We start from the raw sequence: 22,787 nt of genomic DNA, 5'->3' as shown, positions 1-22,787 counted from the left end.
TCCAAGGCCCTTTGAGAGCCTCCGCCCAGCCCTGCTCAGCCTGCGGCTTTGGGGCCAGCCCCTCCCCGCCCCTCCCCGCCCCGCCCCGCCTCTCCTCGCCTCTCCCTAGGACGAGCAGCCCAGGGAGGGCAGTGTAGCCAATGCTGTGACAGCCCGGCAGGTGGGGATCGGTCACCTGGCTGCCCCTGACCGGCAGAGGCAGCCTGTGGGGTGAGTGCCCGGCCGAGGCCCACGCAGCGTACCCTCTTCCTCCCCTTTCTTCCCGAGACACTGCCTCACGGGCTGCCTCTCCCCCAGGAATGCTGGCCAGAGGGCAGAGCTAGGAGTCTGGGCGGCTGCCTTCCTCTCTCGTTTCTGCCTGGCTCATTCCTCTCCCGCACTTCACAGGTGCGCTTCCCCTGTGTGCCTTTCCCGCTCTGGCTCCCAGCTCAAGTGCTCCTGCCCCACGATGCTCTGCGTGGACCGCCAGGTGCTGTGCTCCACCGCTGAATGGCCTGTGCCGTGGTGCCTGGTCCCCAGCCCGGAAGCGTCCCTGGAGCCGGAGCTGTGCTCCCTCCTGTGAACTCAGCAGGCAGCACCATGGGCGTTGCAGGTGGTCAGCGAATACTGAGCAAGTGAGTGACATACTCCGAATTTAATCTGAAATCCAAGAGCAATAACATCCTAACCAGTCATTTCATGAAATTCCCAGTGTCAAAAATAATCATCAGTAAAACCCAAGGCACAGCAATGTGCTTAACCTCCCCCCACCCAGAACCAAAAGCCAGAAATTAAACAAGCAAGGACAGAAATCAACAAAACCATCAGAAGGTGAAGTAATCAGCTTTTGAGGCCTGGAGACCTGAACGCCTGCACAGAACAGCTCAGTGGCTGTGACCAGCAGCTGCCTGGCACGTTTCACAGAACCAAACCCGTGCAAAAAGACCCAGTGTGAATCGTCCCTTAGAGAAAAGCAAGATCTGAAGCCCAAGGAAAGTTTAGTCCCTGAGCTGTTATCGCTTTTCTCCTTGGATGCCAAGCAGTTTAGGGAGTTGGGAAGAACAGCATGATGTAGAAATGCAATCTGATTTGAGATGCGTAATGCTGAGCAAAACAATTCCAGATAGCAGAGCAATTTGCTGATTAAATCCATCTCCCTTCTTAAAGGAGAGGGTCCCATTTTCTTCCACATGGCTCAGGTGTGTGTTTTTGGTTTTCTTATCCCTGTGTGGAAGGAAATCTCAGAGAAAAATGAAGTTGTGTAGACGTCCAGCCCCTTCTATGGTCAATCCGCTGACAGATCCCGGGGTTGGACGAAGATGGAGACAGTCTTCCGCCCCTGAGAAGGGGCGCCTGTGACCACAGCTGCCCCTGAAGGTCTCCAAGAGCTTTCTAGGGGCCACGGGACTCTCTCTAGTCCACCCCCATCATGTGGTTGCCCCCGTGGACACCACTCTTACTGCCCGGTGGCTGAGACCAGCCTCAGGAAAACCCAAAACCCAAACGAGACAAAGTCTGAATCTGCTCCCACTGCTGCTCTGTTCCACACCCTCCCGGACTCTGGTCTCCCACACTCATTCTGGGGGCTGCACAGGACCATACCCTGAGGTGCCCACCTGTCCTCTTTCCCCCGAGGCCTCACTGGCGGCCTCCACACCAGCCTTTCTGACCTCTGTTGTCCCTCCTGCATTGCAGGGTGCTTCATCCCCCATGCACCTTCACCTCCGGCCCTTCCCTCTGCAGAGACCCCTCGCCCTATGTCTGCCTGGCTCTCCTCCCCCGCCTTGCCGTCTGTGCTGAAATGTGCCCAGCCTCAGGAGGGTGTCTTTTGCCACCTTAACGGAAGCTGGGCCCCTCCATGTCTTTCTTTTTCTCTTGCTCTTTTTCCCTCCAGGCCCAACACCTCCTGATACGCCAGTGTCATGCTAATACAAATAGTCTTCACAAAGGCACCTACCACGGCTGCAGGCATGTCTGTGTCTGTTCCTTGGCCTGGTACACTGTGCCTACACCTCTCTGTGAGCAAAAAGGAAGAGGGCTGAAAATGTCATCTGCACTTCAACTGTGGGAAACTCTTACGAGGCTGGTGGGCGTTTTCATGGGCCTGGGTGAGAAAACCTGACAGTGAAACCAGACCCCAGCCCAGGCCCCAACTCCATTTCCCCCTGTGTGGATGCCAGCTTTGTCATCCGCCACGCGGTGATGATGATGGTGGCACCCGGGGGCCTCGATCACGAGACTTGGCGCTGCGGGGGGAGGGGCACACGGGTTCAGGTCCCAGCGCTGTGAAGGGACCGAGGTGACCACGCCTGAGTGCTCACAAGTGCTCCACCTCCTGGCTGCTCCAGTGACCTCCAATCAGGGCAGCTCTGTGCCTTTCCTCACCCCTCTTCACCGGAGCTCAGAGCTGCCCAGTGCAGGCATTTTGGTTGCAGGTTCCCTGCATGGGGTTCAAGGCACACGAGCAAGCATGACTTGGATTCTCCTCAGCCTTTGCACTCTGCTCCTGGCTGCTGCTCTGGGCCTGGGCCCAGCCCCCTGGAGCCCAAGCTCTCTGAGAAGTGTGCGACCTGGCTGAGTTTGTTCACGATTGTCCTCTGACGGAGCCTGGTTTCATTTTCCTCAGCACGCCCTGTTTCCCTGTCCACACTGAGCTGGGTTTCACATTCCACCGGCACTGTAAGTAGTTACCACTGTCCACACTCGCTACTGCCTGTTATTGAGAATTATTGCAGTCAGAGGAGATTCTGACTTAAGAAACTAAGACAATGGTGCAAGTTATCTGTGCAAGCATGGTGCAAGCTCCCTCAGACTCCAGCCCTGCTGCCCTCACTGCCGTCCTAGCTCCTGCCTGGACCCTGGCAGCGTTAACCAAGTGGACTCACAGCCAGGCACCTCAGAGATGGAGCAGAGCATGTCCCATTGGACAGAAGGACAGCGGGGCCATCTCAGATGCAGACTCCTGGGGGAAGCCCTGGAGAGCTGCTCCCCACGGTTTATTTAGGGTGTAATGCATAGGTCAGGGCAGCAAGAGAGATACCAAGGAATTTCTGCTGGCCTTCCAAGTGCTACTCACCATGGTGGGAGGGCTTTATGCTGCAGAATGGCTCTTGAGCTCACTCCTGGTTTTCTCAGACATGCTCCCCGGAACAGTCCACACACCCAGGCAAGCAGTGACACCAGGGCCAGAGGATGAGCCCTGCTCCGCATGTCCCTCTGTCCCTCTGCACCCCCATCCCCACCTCTGACCACGACCTGAAATTATTGAAAGAATTAGTCCCACTGTTCTTCCAACTTAAGAGTTCAGAGAAGGAGGGGAGGCAGCTGCACAAAGGAGGATGATGCCACATGTGTGCTGGGGCCGCTGAATTGGGGCGCGTGTCTCAGACCTCAGGGCAGTCAAGAATCCCGCTCTTTACCTCTGAGGTGAGACTTTGAGATCCAAAGGAAAGTTGGGGTCTGTGAAGCTGCCACCCTTACCCAGAAAGGCTACCAAGGCCAAAGAGCAGGGCAGAGGGGGAAGAGCAGTGAGACTCGCCGCCGGGCCAGAAGTGTGGCCTGACCTGAGCTTGGCCTCACGGTGACTGTGGTGGGACAGGACGCAGTGGGTGATGGAGGAGGGAGGCCTGTGTGGGATGCATTCCCAGAGCTGCTTCCCTTCCTGCTGCCCCCTGTCACAGTACTGACCACCCAGAAAGGAGGGGTCTCGCTTCACCCGGGAAGCAGAGGTCGGATGGAGACAGGGCTGGGAAGAACAAGGGCGAACTCTGCTTCTCTCAGCGATTCTGGTCCGGACCCTCATGCCCAGATCCTGGTGCCTTGCCATGGTGTGAAGCCCAACTCAGACCTGTGTAAGCACAGGGCCAATAGTGCCCTGCACTGCAGATCCAGGTCTGCTTCCTACTTTGCGGCTCTGTGGGGGTCCTGAGGCTGCTGTTGGGACTCCGGGTCCTTCCCTCTGGCAATTCTGCTGTCCTCTGTGTTGGACATTCTCAGGTGAGACACAGCCTGTGGGCACAGGAAGGCTCCAAGCTGATTCTGGAGGGCAGGAAGGGACAGAGTCTCTTTCTCCGGAGTGGCTGCCGCATGCTGCACAGTATGAGCAGCTAGGAAAGGAGTCACTGGATCCGGAGGAACCTGACAGGTGCTGTCTGGGGTCAGATCCAGGTCAGTGCTGGCCAGCGTGACTGGCAGTGCTGGCAGCCTGTGCTCAGTGGGCTCTCATGGGGCTGGCAGGTCCGCAGCACTTCTGGACTCCAATGTGGCGGCCAGAGGCTCCCTCCTCCCGAACTCAGTGTGAGGAAGAGGTTGACCCAAGCAATGCCCACGAAGGCTGGGAAGGCGAGGCTTCCTCAGACCAGGGAGAGGGAGGAAACAGCCTTTCGTCTCTCTGCTATCCCTCTGGGTGCTTTACAAAGAAACTTTCTTAGTAGTACTTTTAGATTTATAGCAAAACTGTCAAAAGACGCCCATACTCCATTTCTTCCATTATTATCTTCCCTTACTATGGTTCATTTGCCACAATTGATGAACCGACACGATACATTCTTACTTTTGGAAACCCGTATTTTATTCAGATTCCCTTAGCTGTTAGTTAATGTCCCCTCTCGGTCTCAGGATTGTGTCCAGGATCCTGTATAACAAGGAGCCACCTGGTTCCTTGGGTCACGCTTAGCTGTCAGAGTTCCTCCATCTCCTCACTTCTGAGGGCCGTGCCATCCTGAGGACTCCCCTCAGCTGGGGTTCACGTGGTGCTTCCCTAGCGATGAGGCTGGGGTTTGGACCCTGGAAGGGAGCGCTCAGAGGAAAATCACGCTGGCCAACGCTGGCCTTGATCTGGCCCCAGACAGCTTCTGTCAGGTTCCTCGGTGTCCAGGGACTCATTTCCTAGCTGCTCATGCTGTGCTGTTTGGCAAAAGTCACCACGAAGAGAATGGCAATTACGGTCCAGCTCCCTGAGGTCACAGTGTCCGCATCAATCATTGGAAATTCTTCAGTGTGGGGGGTTTGTCTATTCCCCTATTTACTCATTTATTCAATCACTTATCCACGTCAGTATGGACACAGGGCTATTTCTTTTATACTTTGGGTTATTGTCCAATTCTTATTTATTTTTGCTCAAATGGTCCCAGCTTGGCAGTTCCTCTTCCAACAGTTGGCTCCAGTGTCCCTTTGGGTCTTTGGCTTGCCCACTCGTGTGTGTGTGTGTGTGTGTGTGTGTGTGTGTGTGTCTCCACTCCCCTCCTTCCTGGTACTTCAAGACTCTCCATGCTCATCTTGTATAATTCCCAATCCAATCCTAGTATCAGACATTTCTCCCAGGAACTTTGGTTTCTTTTACTGTAGCATGACCAAGGTTTGGGGTTAGATGTGCCCATTGCTCCTCATGCAATGAGGCTAGTGCATGAACGCTCATGCATATGCAGTGGTGTGCACGTGTGTTCATAAGTAGTTCTGTGTGTAACCATCTGAATCTACATTATGAGAAACAAGGGTCGTACTGACTCGTCACCACACTGATCATGCCTTCTCCTCTGCTTGTCTACACCCCCATCCCAACCCCACCCTCTGCTATCCACCCCTTGACCGTGCAGCCCCCGTGCAAGCGTGCAGTGGCTTCAGCCTTGGGCTTGACACTTTCCTTGTGCTGCTGCTCTCCTAGCCTTCCCACTAGCAGCACTTCCTCGTCAGACAGCCAGTAATTCTGTGTCCATTTGTACACACATTTGAACGAGTGACATTTAGACAGTGTTTACAGTCCAGTTCTTCAGCAGTACTAGATGCCTTGCAGGCACGTTTGACTTTATTGTGAAAGTCATGGGGATCTAGGGGAGGATGAGGCCAGGAAGCGGGGCAGTTTCTACTTCAGAGATACCTCCTGAGGATGGGGCTGCTGCTATGGGTGTTGGAGGAGCTGGACCTAGAGGTCAGGGCTTGGGATCGGTTCTCATCTCCCCTAACCTTTCTATAGCTTATCCTCTCCCGCTTCCCAAAACCCTCACCTCCATGCAGTTTCTTGATGATCCTCTCTTTGGGTCTTCCTAAGCTCTTGCCTGTTTACTTTGAGTGCATTAGTTTTCTGTTGCTGCCTTAACAAATCACATAGACTTAGTGGTTTAAAAACAACACCAACTTATCAGGTTAGTTTAGGACATGGGTCTAGCTGGGCTAAAGCCAAGGGGTTTGCAGGCTGGATTCCCTCTGGAGCTCTCGGCCTTTCCCGTGTCAAGGAGGAGCCCACAGTGAGCAGGTCCTGGAGCTTCCCTCCTTCTTCAAGGCCACCAGTAACAGGTCAACACACAGCTCTTCTTCAGCCTCCATTTTCCGCTTTTAACTACTCACTTGCAAGTGCAATTTTATTGCCCTGTGCCTATAATCCAAAGCACTTTTTGCATGTCACAGTCCCGAGCTGAAGCACACCGAAAAGGCCTCAAGGCTGTGCAGAGCCATTGTCACAGGAGCCAGGGATCAGGACATGGATGTCTGTGGGAGCTGTTCTCTGCCACCCACACTGAGAGTGTTGTAAACCTCTCTAACTTCACATCCACCCAAGCTCTTTCTCTGGCTCAGTTACTGGACTCACATTTGGAGTGGTTTTAGTTTTGGGTTAAATATTTGGAAAACTGCATTGTGGAGAAGGGAAGCTTGTGTTGCGGAGCTACCCAGGACAGAAGGACAGAAACAGTGGAGGATGGTTCCCAGGACCTGAGAGCCCCCGGCTGCCCTGGCTGCAGAAACCTGTTGGTGAATGGCGAGGCTATGTGACGGCAGAAAGAGGCGAAGGAGCCAGGCACTGAGCAGAGCCCACAGTGCTGCCCCGAGCAGTCAGGAGCGAGAGGAGGTCAAGGCGGTGCCAGGCTGGGAGCAGCACAGCAGACGGAGCCCGCGAGGGCCGAGTGAGCACCAAGAGCCGTGAGCGGAGAAGTGGTGCACAGCCGCATTCAGAACTCTGCGGGGGTGACTTAGGTCTCTGTGTTTCCCAGAAAAAGAGATGGAAGATTTTTATGGGAACAGACGAAAGGAATTTTAGCAAAGAGTAGAGCTTGCTTTGGAGACCAATTGCCCGTGGTATTGGACTTCAGTTAGCAGAAGCAGTCACCTGGAGTATAACGATAAGCACCCTTTACTGAATGTTAGCTACGTCCTGGGCGATCAGCAGTGGCGATCCCACAGGCTGGTTTTTTTGTTTTGACAGGGTCTCACTGTGTAGCTCAGGCTGGCCTTGGACTCCCACGGCTCCTCCTGCCTCAGCGTGCTGAGTGCTGGGATTACAGGTGTGCACCCCCACGCCTGGCCCACAGGCTGTTCTTAAACCACGAGGGAGCCGGGGCTCAGGGAGATGTGAAAGGGGAATCTGGGACTTAGGTGAAGGGCTCCGAGAGGCCACAAGCAGGGCCCCATCCCAGGAACCACACTGGAGGGAGGAAGGTGAGGGGGACTGACAGGGCGATGAGGCGCAGAGGGACCCCAGGGTGGCGGCGAGGCTGGCTCGCTGGCTCACGGTGCCGTCCTGGAGTGGGGATCACAGGGGAGTGCGTGACTGGAGGAGGGAGTCATGTTCTGTGAGGATGCAGCTGGTGGGGAGAGGTCTTCAAAACTAGTGCTGTCTCTTCCCAGTGCGTGTGGGTGACAGGAAGAGGACCTGAGTGAAGTCCCTGGGAAGCTGACCTCAGCCTCTCAGAGAGATGTGGGGCCCAGGGCTGGCTCTGTGGCGTAGGGCTCAGCTTGGGAGCGTCCTCCCCACCAGAGCCCCAGCTGTCTGCACAGGCGCCTGTCTACCAGCTGTGACTGAAGCACCCCGTCCCGAGGGCAGGTGGCTTGAAGGCTCCTCCAGCTCTGGGCACCATGGTTTTGAGACTTTTCTTTTTTGCCTCTGCATTTTTGGCCCGCTTCTTAGGGCCCCTTCCAAAGCCCCTTTTCCGGGCCTTCCCAGGTTGCTGAGGCCCATAGGAGGCAGCCTCCTTTGAAGACACACCCATGGCACCCTGAGCAGGGCCCAGGACGCTGTCTGTGGAGGGAAAGAATGTGAGGGTTGAGGCCCTGTGAAGGAGACACTTTCTGCAGCAACTACCAAACTCCAGGTTGGAGGGAAGGTGGCCATCCAGAGCTCAACCACACCCAGGCTGCGGTCTGGGAAAGCTATTTACAGAAGCAGCTGGACGCTGACTTGGCTTCTGGACAGTCACTTGCTGACCCGTTACTGAGGGCATCTATCATCTTACTTAGGGTGGTCATAAAGCAACATAACTGTATTTTTGTCTCCCTCTTTAGTTGCTTTCCTACTTTTTTGGTGGTGGGCAGGCCCCATTGCCTCCACTCGACTGGCCAGCACTCTTGGGTGAAGGGTGTGTTCATCTCTCAGCAGCCCCACGAGGCTGCCATGGCTCCAGTTCCAGTGCAGTTTGACAAGATGTACGGCTTTGAACAAAGATCACAGAACCGGGCCTGATGGGGCCAGCAGGAACCATGGAGATCAGCTGGCACAAAGCTCCCCTGCCCAGAGGGAATTGCCACTGCCCAGGGACAGGGTGACCTGAATGTGCTGGGTCCCCTGATGCTGGGGCAGTGCCACACTGTGGAGACTGGTGGCTGTGTGTGGCTGCTCACTCCATGGGGATTTCTTGGTGACGGCAGCGAGCGAAAGGCCATCACCCCATGTGCACAGGAAGAGTGCAGCTGTTTGAAAGCGAGGTGCAGGCCTGCGGTTGTGTTGTAGTGGCCTTTGGAGGGACGTTTCTGCTTTCTGCAGCCCAGGTCTTGCTCTGCAGCTCAGAGCTGCGATGCGTGCTCCTGCCTGCTGTCCTTGCAGCTCCATCTTCCGATAAGGCGTGTCAGTGACATGATTTTACTTACTGCAGGCCAAATTCCCATCTTAGTTGGTGGGTGAACAAAAGAATGATCAGCAAACTCCTTCCAACTCTCAGCTCCACATGTATGATGGGAATGCATGGTGGACATTTTGATATTTATTGATCGGTCATTTGCTTTTCCATAAAGATGTGCTTACATAGTGTTGCAATGTAACTTTTTTGTGAAGCTCCAGAGGCTTGGCAGTGAGCTCCGGCCAGCTGGCCCTCTCTGTGCTGTGGCAGCCTGTCCCCGACGGTGGGTCTGCTCCTTGGGGGCCATGGACTGAAGGCTCTTGTCCTCCACCCCCACACCTGGATCCCTGTGTCCGCTTGGATGCCTGTACGCTGGCACCAGAGCAGAGAGGAACCAGAATTAATAAATCAACCAGGCTTTCTCTGAAAGCTGTTCAACACGGAGTTGGATTCGTCCCGCGTTCTCCTGACAGTACAAGCTCCACCCAGCGCGGAGCACAATGCAACCTGTGAGACACAGTCACGTGGGCTGACCAGGTGACCTAGTCAGACCAGGCAGGGATGCGGGAGGCTCAGGACTGGACAGAGCCACAGAACACCGCAAGGGGAGAGCTGCCGTGGTAGGGCCGGATCGCGGGGTCGGCTCTGCGGCTCTAGGCAGAGCAGCGTGGGGCAATTGCTGAACTTCTCAGGAAAATGAGGGATGTGGAGAGGCATAGATTAGATGCTCCCCATGCCGTCCTGCCCAGGGGCCCTCTGGAGCCAGAAATCGTCACTGTGATTCTGAACTGGACAGTGAGACACCCTGCAGTGGACTGAACAACCCTCACTGCTCAAAGGAGCCACGCCCCTGAACTAACCCCTGAGCCCCATGAGCATGACCTCAGTTAAGGTATAACTAAGCTTGGTTGTTTGCAGTGCAATTAAGGTAAGAATTGTAAGAGAGAAGCTCACCTGCGTCATCGGGGTGGCCCAAGTCCAGCAGGCTCCCCGGAACCCTGGCAGAGGGCCCTGCCGACTCCCAGCTTCACTTCCGGCTCCAGAGCCCTGAGAAGACGCGCTTCTGCTTTTGTAAGCCAGCCAGTCTGTGGCGATTCGTTGCACAGGACTTCACATCCACCCACCGAAGACATGGGAAGGAGGCACCTGGGCCAGGAGTCAAGCATGTCAGGGATTCCTCAAAGCCTCTTCATTTCCTTCTGAATGACAGCCCTTTAGCTCTTTCTGGCCGCCCACTTTGCTCATGAGCACTGGACATGGCGCCCACAACACACTGGAACCCCAGGCGGGTTTGCTGTCTTCTGGAAATGACAGCTGCCTGCGTTGCCTCTCCTGCCGAGGGCCCGCTCAGCAGACGGCAGTCACCTGCCACCCAAGCCGTCACAGCAGGTGGCTTTTTCTTTCTTTCTCTTTTTTTTTCGGTGCTAGAGACTGAACTCAGGGCTTTTTCACTGAGCCACATTCCCAGATTTTTAATTATTTTATTTTGAATCAGTCTGGTTGAGTCACAAAGTTGCCCAGGCTGGGCTCCACCTTGTGTGCATCCTGCCCCAGCCTCCTAGAGTGCTAGGATTACAGGCATGAGGCACAGTGCCCAGACAATATGGTTTGTAGGGAACAGGGAAAGGGGACGTTACTAGAACCTCTGCAGTAAGTCCTAGTCTCCTTCGAGCCACGGCAGCACAAGGCGAATTACAGGAAAGGTAGAAAAATGAGACTGAGAAGAAGCTGAGCTTTGGGTCTGATCAGTGCTGCTCTGGGTGGCAAAGACGAAAGCCCCCAGCTTACCGCACCTTTTATTCAGTACTCAGTACATCGGGAGAAGCAGATGTAACAAATGACTTGCAGAGAGTTCAGTACATCCGGGTAAACAAGACAGTAACAGTCCAAGAACAATGAGGAACTGAGTAAATGTTTGTTCCTCCCAGGATTTCTTCAGCTCCCAGGATGTTTCTTGTCCTGGAGAATCACAGCATCACCAGATCATTGAGGTCTCAGCTGTGACTGGAGACCCAAATGGAATTAAGTCTCGGAATTCCATAGCTGGGCTGTAGGCAGACCTAGGCTAACCAAATGCTTTTCCCTAAAATTATGTAGCATTGCTCCCGACAATTTTTAGGCTCATCAAACATAGCAGTGTGGCTTCTGTCACAGTGGGGCTGGTCCGCACCCGGTGACGCTGTGGAGAGCCCTCCAGGTCTGTGGGCGACCGGGTGGACGGGGCCCTGGCTTTGGTCTCGAGTCGCTCTCTCTGCTCTGCTCCCGGGCTTTGGGCTGTCTCCGGCTGTCTCTTTCCTCCCACAGTGCAGTGGGATAAGAAGGAGCTCAGAGAAGCCCAGCTTCCTCCTGCACGAGCGCGGTGCCACTGCCACCACACAGAGACCCGGTGTCCTGGTCTGAGCCAGGCAGGTGACAGCCCCACCCCGAGGCCTTGGAGCCCTGGGCGTCTGCTGAGGGCCTGTTACGGGCCAGCTCTGCTCGGAGCCTCGGAGCGCTTTGCAAGAATGACCCTGCTCAGGTCTTCCCAGGACACCGAGGCAGACGTGGCTGCTTTCTCCGTCTGACGTCAGGACAGGTGGAGAGAGCGCAGTAACTGGCCCCAGATCCCCCCACCGCTGTAGGGGTGAGGTCTTACAGAAAACATGTGCGTGCTAACCCTTGAGCCTTTTGCAAGCTGCTTTATGAGTAGGTTTATTATTTTGGTTGCCTTTGGTGCAGTCCTAAGATTGCCTTTCCCCTGTGAGTCTCTGATAGTCTTTTTTAAAAAATATCATACTGATGTAGGATAGGGATTGGCCAATTGTGGCCCACAAGGCAAATCCAGCCCACTGCCTGCTTTGTGAATAAAGTTTTATTGGAACACAGCTGTGTCCATTCATGTGCATATTGCCTATGGCTTTATGATGTTTTTGAGGTTCAGCCACAGAGTTTAGACTCTCAGGCCTGCAAAACTGGAAATAGTCACAGTCTGGGACTTCACGGAAAAGGGCTGTCAGCCCCTGGGGCAGGTGAGAGCGTGAGCTTTGCAGTTAGGAAGACTCAGGTTCAACCCTGACTTCGCATCCCCACTGTGTGACTGGCAGCCACTGAGCTCTGGGACCCTCCCTCCCCGGAAGCAGGGCAGCTTGGGTGGACTCCAAGGGGGAGGGCAGTGCCCAGCAGGGTCCCCTCCCGTCCCCTTGCTTGTGACAAAGGTAACAGGACCCCTGTGGGCAGCCTCCTCTGGAGCCTCCTCAGATCCTTCCACTTTCCCAAAGGTCCTGGGGTCTGGGGCCCCTCCCAAGCCGAGCCCCGCCTGGGGACAAGTGTCCCCTCCAGGCAGTGCTGAGCCCGGGAGGCCCAGGGCCTGCTCCAGCTGAGAACCCGGCCTGTGCTCCTCCAGACACCCCTCCTCCTCCGGGGCTGTGCAGAAATCCAGCTTCTCCACTGCAAGAGGCCTGCAGATCTCTGAAACCCACTGTGGGCCCCTCTTTGCCTTGAGTGCCTGCCAACCCTATTATGTGTGTCGGGCAGGGGGAACTGCAAGAATTATGATTGCCATTCTGCTTCTGCAGCCGCTTAGTCTAATTTGCACTGGCTTTGAAATGGAGCGATGCTGTTTGGATTTGGAGGCTGTTATAAGTTGTCTTCCTTTTTCTCTCCATTTTCTTGTAGCTTTTGCTCTTTTCTAGGAGAGGTAGGGGTGGAAGAATCAGAAGGGAAAAACCCTAAAATGCCCAGCCCCCACCTCAGCTACCGCCAGCAGGGTCCCGCTCCAGCAGCCCTGCAGCCCCCTCCCCATCAGCTCCTGTGCTGGCCTCGGAGTAGGCAGGGTCACATTCCAAGTGGGGACGGCGTGTGACACTGAGCTCCTTCTAACCCCCTCCCGCCCTGCCAGCCCTCAGACGGGAGGACACGGGAAGGAATGGAGCTCATGGGATCCAGAGCTGCTCCTGCGGAACCACCTCCTCCTGCCAGATCCGCTAGAATCTCTCCCGTCCTCCGTGCTTGGCTGCTCGACCACTGCGTCACCACTGACCCCTTTGCTGCCATCTCGAGTGGGCCCTGAGACATCAGTCTGGCCCGCCGTCCATCCACCCCCTCTGGCAGATTCTTTTCCATCTGGCTCAGCCATCGGCGACCTCGCTGCTGCCCGTGTTAGGGAATCTGGGGAGTCGAAATAAGACAAGCACCGTAGCCCCTTGAGGACACTTGCCTCTCTTCCCTGCCTCCCCCTCCACTCCGCTTGCTTCCTCTCCCTGGTTCCTTCCTACAGACTTTAGAGGCCCCACGGTGGATATCTGGTGGCCACGTCCCTCCAGAGCCCTCCACACCACTCCCGACACACTGTGAGCTCCAAGACTCAGAGTGAGAGCTTTTCCATGCTGCGGCCTTTGGCCATGGCATCTCTCCAGCCTGTCCGACTCGAGGGAGCTCAGCATCCCGCAGAAGAGTAGAGGCTGGGATGGTGAGGGGAAGTCGCTCCCCCAAGATTGGGGAGCAAGGGAGGGCCAGGTTCCTCCCCAGCACCAACATGCAGTTTGGGGTGATGGCTCTGCAGCAGGTGCCCCTGAGCCCATGCGGCCCACGGACTTGGCCTGTGCACTGCCTCGTGTCCTACCCTCCCTGCCTCAGGTGCGGGTGGCTCGGGCTTGTGCTCCTCCATGGGGGGTGGCACTTGGCTGTTGGAGCCACTGGCTGGAGACTAAGTTCCCACCCCCAGGGAACAGCCAGGGCTAAGACCAAGGGCCCAGCAGTCTAGCACTTGGGTGGACAGACTGAGCTATAAGTTATGCGCATGCCCCGGAGCTGTCAGACGGAGTCGGGCTTCCTTTGATGCCTGCCGCTGTCTGACTTCTCCCCTGTGTGTCTGGTTTCTCTCCCTTCCTCTCCAGCCAGGCTTCTAGGACACCTGGTCTATGACGAGTGGCACCTCCTCCTCCACTGGGGTGGACTGGAATCCTCACCTGTGAATGACACTGGAGTCCGGCGTGAGTCATGCTGTCCGAGCCATGGCTTGGTGCAGGAGCCTGCACATGAGGTGGCCTGCCGTTCTGCCTTCTGCCCCCTCCAGGGCACCACAGGCCCCAGAGAGATTCGAGGAGGAGGGGCTCTGGGTGCCAGAGGAGGAGGAGGGGCAGGGAGGAGGTGCTGCCTGGAGCAGAAGTGGAGGACCCTCTGCCAGTGCAGCGCCCACCACTGGCTCCTACAGGAGGGAGGCTCGGGTGCAAGGTTTCGTCCTGAGCCTCTGGGAGTGGTGACAAGTGGCCCTGCACTTACGGGAACAGACTCAGCCTGGACTGGCTCCCGACCGTTTCCTTTCCCCAGTTCTTGGTGCACACCCACCCAGGACACAGGGACGCTGCCTCGGCACCAGGTGAGCGCGAAGAGCCCAGTGTCCGCCGGGGCTCAGCAGGCAGCACAGGCAGGTGACAGGATGGATTCTGGGTTGCTCAGATGGGGCAGAGGTGGGGGTGGGCCTTCGCTCCACTGCCGCCTGTCACCTGTCCTTCCAGGTGCTCCACCTCCTGCCAGCTGCCGGTCCAAGCTCCCTCCTCTCCGTCTGCCACCACAGCAGTGTCCTCCTGTAGCCCTGCCTGACTCATTTTGCCTCTTTTCCTCCTGCCCCAACACGGAGAGTCACCGAGAGCCCTAGGTGGTGCGTGGCCCTCGAGCCCTTGCTGCTCCTCACCACCTGCCTCCTCCACAACACGTGGGTCCTGCTCCTGCTCCCCTGCCCTCGAACCCTCTGCTCCAGCTGCTTTGGCCTTCAACAGCATTTGCCTCCCACCTGACAGCCTTCCTCAATGCTTTTGCCTTTGCCTGGACCTCCTGCTCCACCCTCAGCACTCAGCCTCCCAGCCTCCCGCTCCCAGGCCCCACACGCTTGCTTGTAGCATGGAGGAGCATTCTTTACCAGTCAGGAATGTGAAATTGGTGGGTTATGACTGACGCAGAGTACAGGATCCATTGGTTCTACTCATTGGTATGTTCCTAGACCCTCACGGTGCTATGTGTGCAGAAGGCCTTCAATGTGTGTGTTTTTAAATTCTTTTATTGGTACATTGTAGGTATACAACACAATTACATTTCTCATTGGGAATTGTACCTTTACATAATGCATCTTGGTTCTTATTTTTCCCCATTCCTAGCCCTCCCTTCACGCCCTCCACCCTTCCCTATTTACAAAGACTTTGTTTCCATTTTTTCCATTTCTCATCATTTCTCCTTTCCCTTCTTTCCTTTCCCCTGCCCCTCCCACTACCCCTACCCCTTTGGACCTTTTCTTCCTATTTCACATTATCAATTATTCATTTTAATCATTGGTACATTTTAGGTGTACAATATAGTGACATTCATCATTGGAAATTTGCACCTTTACATAGTCTCTCTTGGTTCTTATTTTTCCCCCTTCCCTGCCCTCCCTTCAACCCCTCCATTCCTCCCTATTTACAAAGATTTTGTTCCTATTTTTCCATTTTCTCATATTAATCCCATTCCCTTCTTTCCTTTCCCCCACCCCTCCCACTTCCTCTTCCCCTTTGCCCCTTTTCTTCCTATTTCACATTACCTATTATACCTTTTAGTCCTTATTTACACTTTAAGTTTCTCACACCAGAGAAACTATTTGGTATTTACATATGTGTGTCCTATTTATTTCACTTAAGAGTATCGCTTCAATGTGCATCCATTTAGATATAAAAGTCTCTAATTTCTCATTTTTTATGCCTGAGTAGTACTCCATTTTATAAAAAAACCACATCTTCTTTATCCAGTCTCCAGTTGATGGGCACTTGGGCTGTTTCCAAGTTTTGGCTATCACAAACTGTGCTGCTATGAACATGGGTGCACATATATGGGTGCACTGTGGTGTGATTCTTTTAATTCTTTGGGGAAGATCCCCAGCAGGGGAATAGCTGGGTCAAATGGGACTTCCAGTCCTAGTTCTTTGAGGTATCTCCATACTGATTTCCACAGTGGTTGCACCAGTCTGCACTCCCACCAGCAGTGGAGCAGGGTTCCTCTTTCCCCACAGCCCCACTAGCATTTGTTATTGGTCAGTTTCTTCGTAGCAGCCATTCTTTCTGGGGTGAGGTGGAATCTCAGTGTTGTTTTCATTTGCATCTCTTGAATGACCAGTGATGTTGAACATTTTTTCATATGTTTATTTGCTATTTCTACTTCTTTGAGAAATGTCTGTTCATTTCAGATGCCCATTTTTGCATTGGGTCTTTAAATTTGGGAGGTCTGATTTTTTAAAATTCTTTATAGATTTGAGATAGTAGGCCTTTGTCTGAGGAATAGCAGGTGAAGATTTTTTCCCACATTGTGGGTTGTCTCTTCAGACTGCTGGTGGTTTCTCTTGCTGTGCAGAAGCTTTTTATTTTTATTATTTTTTTTTAATTTTAATTTTTATTTATTTATTTTTTTCAGAAGCTTTTTAATAAGAAGAGATCCCACTTGTTGATTGTTTGTGCTAGTTCACAGGCAACTGAGGTTTTGTTCATAAAAGCTTTTCCTACACCAATGTCTTCAAGAGTTCTACCTAACCCCTGTTCCACCCGGTTCAGCGTTTCTATTTAAATATTTAGATCTTTAATCCATTTGGATTTTAGTTTAGTGCATGGTGAGAGATATAGGTCTAGTTTTAATCTTTGGCAAGTTGAAACCCAATTTTTCCAGCACCATTTATTAAAGAGGCTATCTTTCCTCCATTGAGGGTGTTTGGCTCCTTTGTTGAAGATGAGGTGGCTGAGTGTGTCTGGAGTTGTTTCTGCATCTTCTAATCGGTTCCACTGGTCCTCAGGTCTGTTTCTTTGCCAGTACCATGTTGTTTCTATCACAGTACCTTTGTAGTATAGTTTCAAGTTGGGGATTGTGATACCCCCTGCCATATCTCTGTTACCTAGAATTGCTTTTGCTATTCTGGGTCTCTTCTTGTTCCAAATGAATTTTTGGATTGTTTTCTCAAGGTCCATGAAGTATGTTGCTGGGATCTCAATTGGGATTGCATTGAATCTATATAATAGTTTTGGAAGTCTGGCCATTTTCACTATGTTAGTGTTTCTTTTTTTTTTTTTTTTTGGTACCGGGGATTGAACTTGGGTCCTTGTGCTTGCACAGCAGGTGGCGAAACCACTGAGCTAAATCCCCGGCCCCATTTTCACTATGTTGATCCTTCCTACCCAGGAGCAGGGGACGTCTTTCCATTTTCTGATATCATCTTCAATCTCTCTTTTCAGAGTGCTGTAGTTTTCAGAGAAGAGGTCTTTGATTTCTTTAGTTAGGTTGATTTCTAGGTATTTCAGTTTTTTAGATGCTACTGTGAAAGGAATTATTTGCCCTGTTTCTCTCTCAGTGAGTCTTTTGTTCGTGTAGAGGAAAGCTATTGATTTTTGTGTATTGACCTTGTATCCAGCTACTTTACTGAATTCAGTTATTAAGTCTAGAAGACTTTTGGTGGAGTCCTTCAATGTGTTTTAAACAGGGACTCTAAAGCCCTTGGTAATCCTGCCTGTGTGGACCTTTTCAGTACTTCCTCTCTGGGCAGGATTTCTTTTTTTTTGTACCAGGGATCGAACTCAGGACCTTGCACTTGCCAGGCAGGTGCCGGAACCACTAGGCTAAATCCCTGGCTCTCTTCAATGTGTTTTTATTGATTATTGATATATCATAGGTAGTAAATCAGAGAAACGGATCATGTTGCATCTACACTTTGACTCTCTCACCCTCCATTTCCTTTTAGCCTTCCAAACCTATGGGATAGCACATCATAGCTCAATAGCAATAGTAATCATAACTGTAAATAACATTTATTGAATTTTTTCAATTTCCTTCATAGGTGTTTTCTAATTTGATGCCACCATAAGCCTATGAAGTGACTAAAATTCTTCCTACTTTACCCAGGAGAAAACCGATGCCTGGTGGGATGGAGAAGGCACATCGGATGGCAGCTCCACCAGGTGTGAGCTGTGTGATCCATCCAGAGAAGCCTCTGAGCCTCAGTTGTTTCAAGGACAAATCAAGCTTTTCCAGAGCATTCCCCACAGGTATCGCCAGCTATCCCATTGCAGGACATGATACCTGACACCTACAACTTAAAGGAGAAGTTAAATTTGGCTCACATTTTAAGGCAATTGAGTCCATGGGCAGCTGGCTCCAAGGCAGGAACATCATGGCAAAAGGGAAGGGAGGAGCAAAGATGCTTAGTTAGTAGCCGGAACTGGAGAACTGTGCCAGCCAGGCATTGGGCCAGTATAGCAGCCTGACTCACATCTCTGTGACACACCCAGACACACCCGGAAGTGCACTCCACCAATCCCCTGGGGGACCCCAAAGCCAGTCGGGTCCACACTGCACCCGAACTGTCACACCCAACCCCACTAATTGCCAAGAGTAGACACCAGTTTCATAATTCTCCCTCACAAATTTAACCACCTGTGCACAAGAAACTCAACAATCCCTTCCCCAAAGACTCAATGGTTCTGGCATTTTTCCAAAGTCCAAGTAAGAATTTCTTCTGAGACTCAAATCAAACTCTTAGCTATGAAACTTTGTAAAATTGAAAAATAGGTTGCATATTCCCAAGGTACAATGGCACAGGGTAAACATTCCTATTCCAAAATGAAGGAATAGAGGGATAGAAAAGAATAGGATCAAAGTAAGACAGCAAACCTTATGTCCCGAAGCTGCCTGTCTGGCATCTGTGAGGTGAGTGTTTGAGAGGCCTCCTTCAGGTGCAGCCCACCTGGTCTCCCTTGGGCTGTTCTGCTTGAGGCCTGCAGCTCTCTTCAGCAGGTACTCCTGGCATCTCTGCCTTCCTGGGTTCTCCACTGCACCTTTGGCTTCAAAGTGTCACACCCTGCCCTAGGGACTCTTTGTCTGACTTCCTAGGCCTTTAAAAAATCTGGGTGGCAGCCTCTCTGACCCCATAATTCTTACATTCTGCAGGCCTGAAAAACCAGCACCGTGCGGGTGATGCCAGAGCCTGAGGCCAGCTTGACCAGTAGCCAGGCCCCTGCCAGAATGGCTGAACTTTGGGGAATGCTTCCTTAGGTAGCTCAGAATGAGAAGGGCACACTGGGGCTCTCCTCTCAAAACAAAATATTTTAAAAGAGCTTACCCTTTTATACCTATGAGCATGTGGCAGGTGGGGTCTGGCCATTTCCTCAGGTGCCCTCAAGACATCATTCTTATTGTTCTGATGCAAAGTACTCAGCTTATTTTTAGTGATATTCTCTTCAGCAACTATAGTTACTTTCCCCCCGATTTACATGATTCCTTTTGACCCTAAAATTAAAAATTTCTGCTCTGCCTTTCCTTTTTTTTTTTTTTGGTACCAGGGATCAAACTTGGGTCCTTGCTCTTGCGAGGCAGGCAGTGGAACCACTGAGCTAAATCCCCAGCCCTATGCCTTTTGCTCTTAATTCTCATTATAAATCTGGTTAAAAGCAGCAAGCAGTATCCATGTCACAACCTGAATGTTAGGCAGTTATAAAATTTCCTCTATCATATAAATTAGTTCCTCATCCTGAAGACCCTAAAGATATGGGCAAAATGTAGACAAAATTTCCACCAGAGCATATCGTAATACACATAACCTCTAATCTAACTACCACTGGAGTCCTTGTTCCCATCTGAAAACTCTCTTAACCTGGCCTTTATTTTTCACATTCCTATTAGTATTCTAGTCTTTTGAGTTCCTACCAAAATTACCCATCAAGCTCTATTTACAGCATTCTAGGGTTTCTCTACCTCACATCTCCAAATCATTCCAAATTCCTCCCACAAACCAGTTCCAAAGGCTTCTAAACTACACGGTTGGGTATAGTCGCAGCAATGACCCCATTTCTTTGGTATAAAAATCTGTTTCAGTTAGCTTTCCCGTTGCTGGGACACAATACTCAACACTCACAATTTAAAGGAGGAGGGGTTTAATTTAGCTCACATTTTAAGGCGATTCAGTCCATGGTCAGCTAGCTCCAAGGCAGGGTCCTCATGGTGGAAGGGTGTGGAGGGGCAGAGCTATATGGTGGTCAGGGAGTAGAGCAGGGGAACAGTGCCAGCCAGGAAGTGGGCTACGGACAGATAGAGTACGCAGGTCACACCTCCACGACCCACTTGAACACTCCCAGAAGAAGCTCTCTCAACCTCCGGGGAGATCCCGAAGCCAAACAAGTTGGCACTACACCCCAGTCACCACACCACAGACGCTGCCCTCCGGTCACGGTTTGTCTAATATTGTGCAGTATTTCACTTTAAAAAAAATTCTTCTCCCTCCAGCACACTGAGGTCAGGACTGTATATTATCTACTGATGCAGCCTGGATCCCAAGGCCAGTGCCAGCACACAGTAGGCCCCCAGAGTGTTCACTGAGTGGAAATCTAGCAGGACAATGCCTGGGTGAAGCCCCCAGTAGCAGCCTACAATGCTCCAGGCTTTGACCCAGACAGAGGTCAGGACCGGCTGCGCTGATCTGCAGCCAGGTGCTCCAGGCTGAAACTCCTCTGCCTGGCTCCCCCGAGGGGCTCGACATGGTGTGGACCTGTCCTTTAGAAGTGCTGGTTGGACTCGGCCCACCATGCCCAGGCACTGCCCGTGAGAGCATCACTCAGAGTGGGCAGGGTTGAGCTGCCTTCGAAGACCAGGCTGCAGACGTGAGTCACTAAGCATCCTGACTGGTTTTCCCCTTGATTTCCACTGCAGATGCCTGGTCTTTTCCACTTCCTCTGAGCTACCCGATTAAATCCCCAGACCTCCTCACTCAAGAAGGTGGCAGTGGGAGGAAGTGTCAACTACTCAGCTCCTACTTCGGAGTCTCTCATTTTCTCATGCACCATCCAGTTAAAATCCTATTAGATCTGAAGTAATGTTTAAGAAAAACATTAATTTTTTCTGGGTCTTATTTGTCTGTCCACATCTTTATCCCCTGTGACTGGTTAGAAGGACTCAGGGAGGTTCTTTGTCTCTTAAACCACCGTGGTGTGTGCTTGTGCATGTGTGTGCACATGGATTTAAGGGTGATAAACAGGAGTGACTTGGGGCTCAGCATATGTAAGGACCAAGTGACTATATGAGGTTGTGGGTATTTTTTTAAAGCCCGATTTCAGTTGGTTCCCATGTCCAGGTGACACTGGTTTGCACAGCTCTGTTATTCAGGGCACATGGGGAAACTGGGCTAAGAAATGAATCTGCAGCCTGGAACGAGCCCAGTAAATCTCAGTAAGAACACCTCCCCTGACAGCCCCATCAGGACCCTCACCCTGTGGCTTCCCTGCCCCAGTGCTCTAAGACGTTGTTGTGGGTCTTAGGGAGCCTGATTGCACAGGGAAGTGCTTTCACAGAAACCTGTCCACACAAAGCCTCCCTTTAGGGGGACCCCAGCTCCCAGACGCCCAAGCTCACACCAGCCGAGGCTCCTAAATCAGGGGGTGAAAACTGATGGTGAGGAAGCACAGCAGACATTAACACCAGCAAACGTTCAGCCTCACTGGCTATCAAAAGAAAACACAGCCTTTTCACTTTATCTCTAACACCTGGGGAGACAGAGTGGCCGGTGTGGCTGGTGTTATCCAACGCCCCATGGACTGTGGAGTGGGGCAAGTTAGAAAAACACTCTTGCTTGGCCATTCAGCAGGACACATTCAGAACCATGAGCTCTTCATACCCGACAGCGCTGCATTTCTCTTCATCAGTGCGGAAAATGAGGAAATAACTCAGCAGAAAAGGAGAAATTCCTGACCTGCCTGAAAGTCAGCCAGCCCGCATGTCCTACAGTGTAACATCCTGGTGTGCAGATGCTTCTGTTCACAGACAGTGGGCTCACACACACAAGCGTTCAGCAAATTCTGCTTCTGTTCATGAATTCTGCATCAGGAGACAAACACGACTGTGGCCGTCTTCCGAAGAATCTTAGAAGGATTTCAGACCGTGAACCGAAGTACCACTGTAGTATGGAAAGATGGGAATGCCTTTCTGCAATGGAAATCGTTAAGGAAGTTTACTCAATTATCACATGGCCACTCACTGAGGTATTACATGGTTATTAAAAAGTGATTCTGAAGATCACAGAAACAAAAATGTGTCTGACATAATGTTAAGATAAATGAGGTCACAAAGCTAGTCTCTGACCACAAAGTAAATATGTTATTCACAGGATGAAACTGGAAGAGACCTCAGAGTGAGAATGTTTGCACAAAGATCATGGTATAAATGTGTACTTTCTGCAGAGCATGCGAGGTGTCAGTATGTGCGTGTTGAGAAAATGATGTGTTTTCTGCTCCAAATATTCTTGATACTAAAAATTCTAGTGGAGGGCAGAGGAAGGTGGTGTTGCAGAGCTGTTGAGTTTGGGAGGTAAACATAGGGTGCCATCTCCGCCATTCGCTGGTGGGGTCACCGTCAGCAGGCTATTTGTCCTCCCTGGGCCTCGGTGTCTGCATGAGTGAAGCGAGAGTAAAATATGACTTGTGCTTCTGAACAGTGGCAGGGATGAGCGAGGCAGTGAGCAGAGAATTTACTATGATACTTGACAGTCGACGTGGAGTGGTAGCTTTTCATTACTTGTGTGGTCAACACCTCTGCCTGACTACCCACCTAGCTGTGAATACACAGCATATACTGCGACAAAGTGAACTTTGCTGGTCAGGAAACTAGTGGGCTTGTACACGGTGACTGCCGCCCTTGGCCCTGCCTTTCATGTTCTGTGATTATTCATTAGCGCGTGTGTGCAGTGGATATGATTACACGCATCACGTGGCGCTGGTACCTAACGCACCTTAACTCCTTTGCGTCCCCTCCCCGCATCTCCCCCTCTTCCCTCCAACTCTCGGTCCCTTCCCATTTGCAAAAGTTCTATTTCCATTTTTTCTTCCATTCTCTTTTTAAAACCCCTCTCCTTTCCTTCTTCCCTTATCCCTTCATCTCAGTCCCTTCCCATTTGAGAAAATTCTCCCTGCTTCTATTACCCTTGTTTCATTTTGCTCTTTATTTGTGTTTGGGTTCTCA

General features: G+C 52.1%; 1 long non-coding RNA gene across 1 annotated transcript; it reads left to right on the top strand.

Annotated features, from left to right (window-relative positions):
* The first annotated feature begins 2,345 nt into the window (after positions 1–2,345).
* LOC101713563 (uncharacterized) lies at positions 2,346–21,937 on the top strand. The gene is made up of 4 exons (XR_015443608.1): positions 2,346–2,658; positions 13,676–14,157; positions 17,688–17,830; positions 20,487–21,937. It is a non-coding gene; the product is annotated as an uncharacterized LOC101713563 (long non-coding RNA).
* Positions 21,938–22,787: the final 850 nt, after the last annotated feature.

The sequence above is a fragment of the Heterocephalus glaber genome, unplaced genomic scaffold, assembly GCF_053883595.1.
Source record: "Heterocephalus glaber isolate CG9 unplaced genomic scaffold, H.glaber_assembly_v1.0 deba00001572, whole genome shotgun sequence".
Lineage (NCBI taxonomy): Eukaryota > Metazoa > Chordata > Mammalia > Rodentia > Bathyergidae > Heterocephalus > Heterocephalus glaber.
The sequence above is the reverse complement of the archived record's forward strand: the minus strand, read 5'-3'. Positions and strand labels throughout refer to the sequence as shown.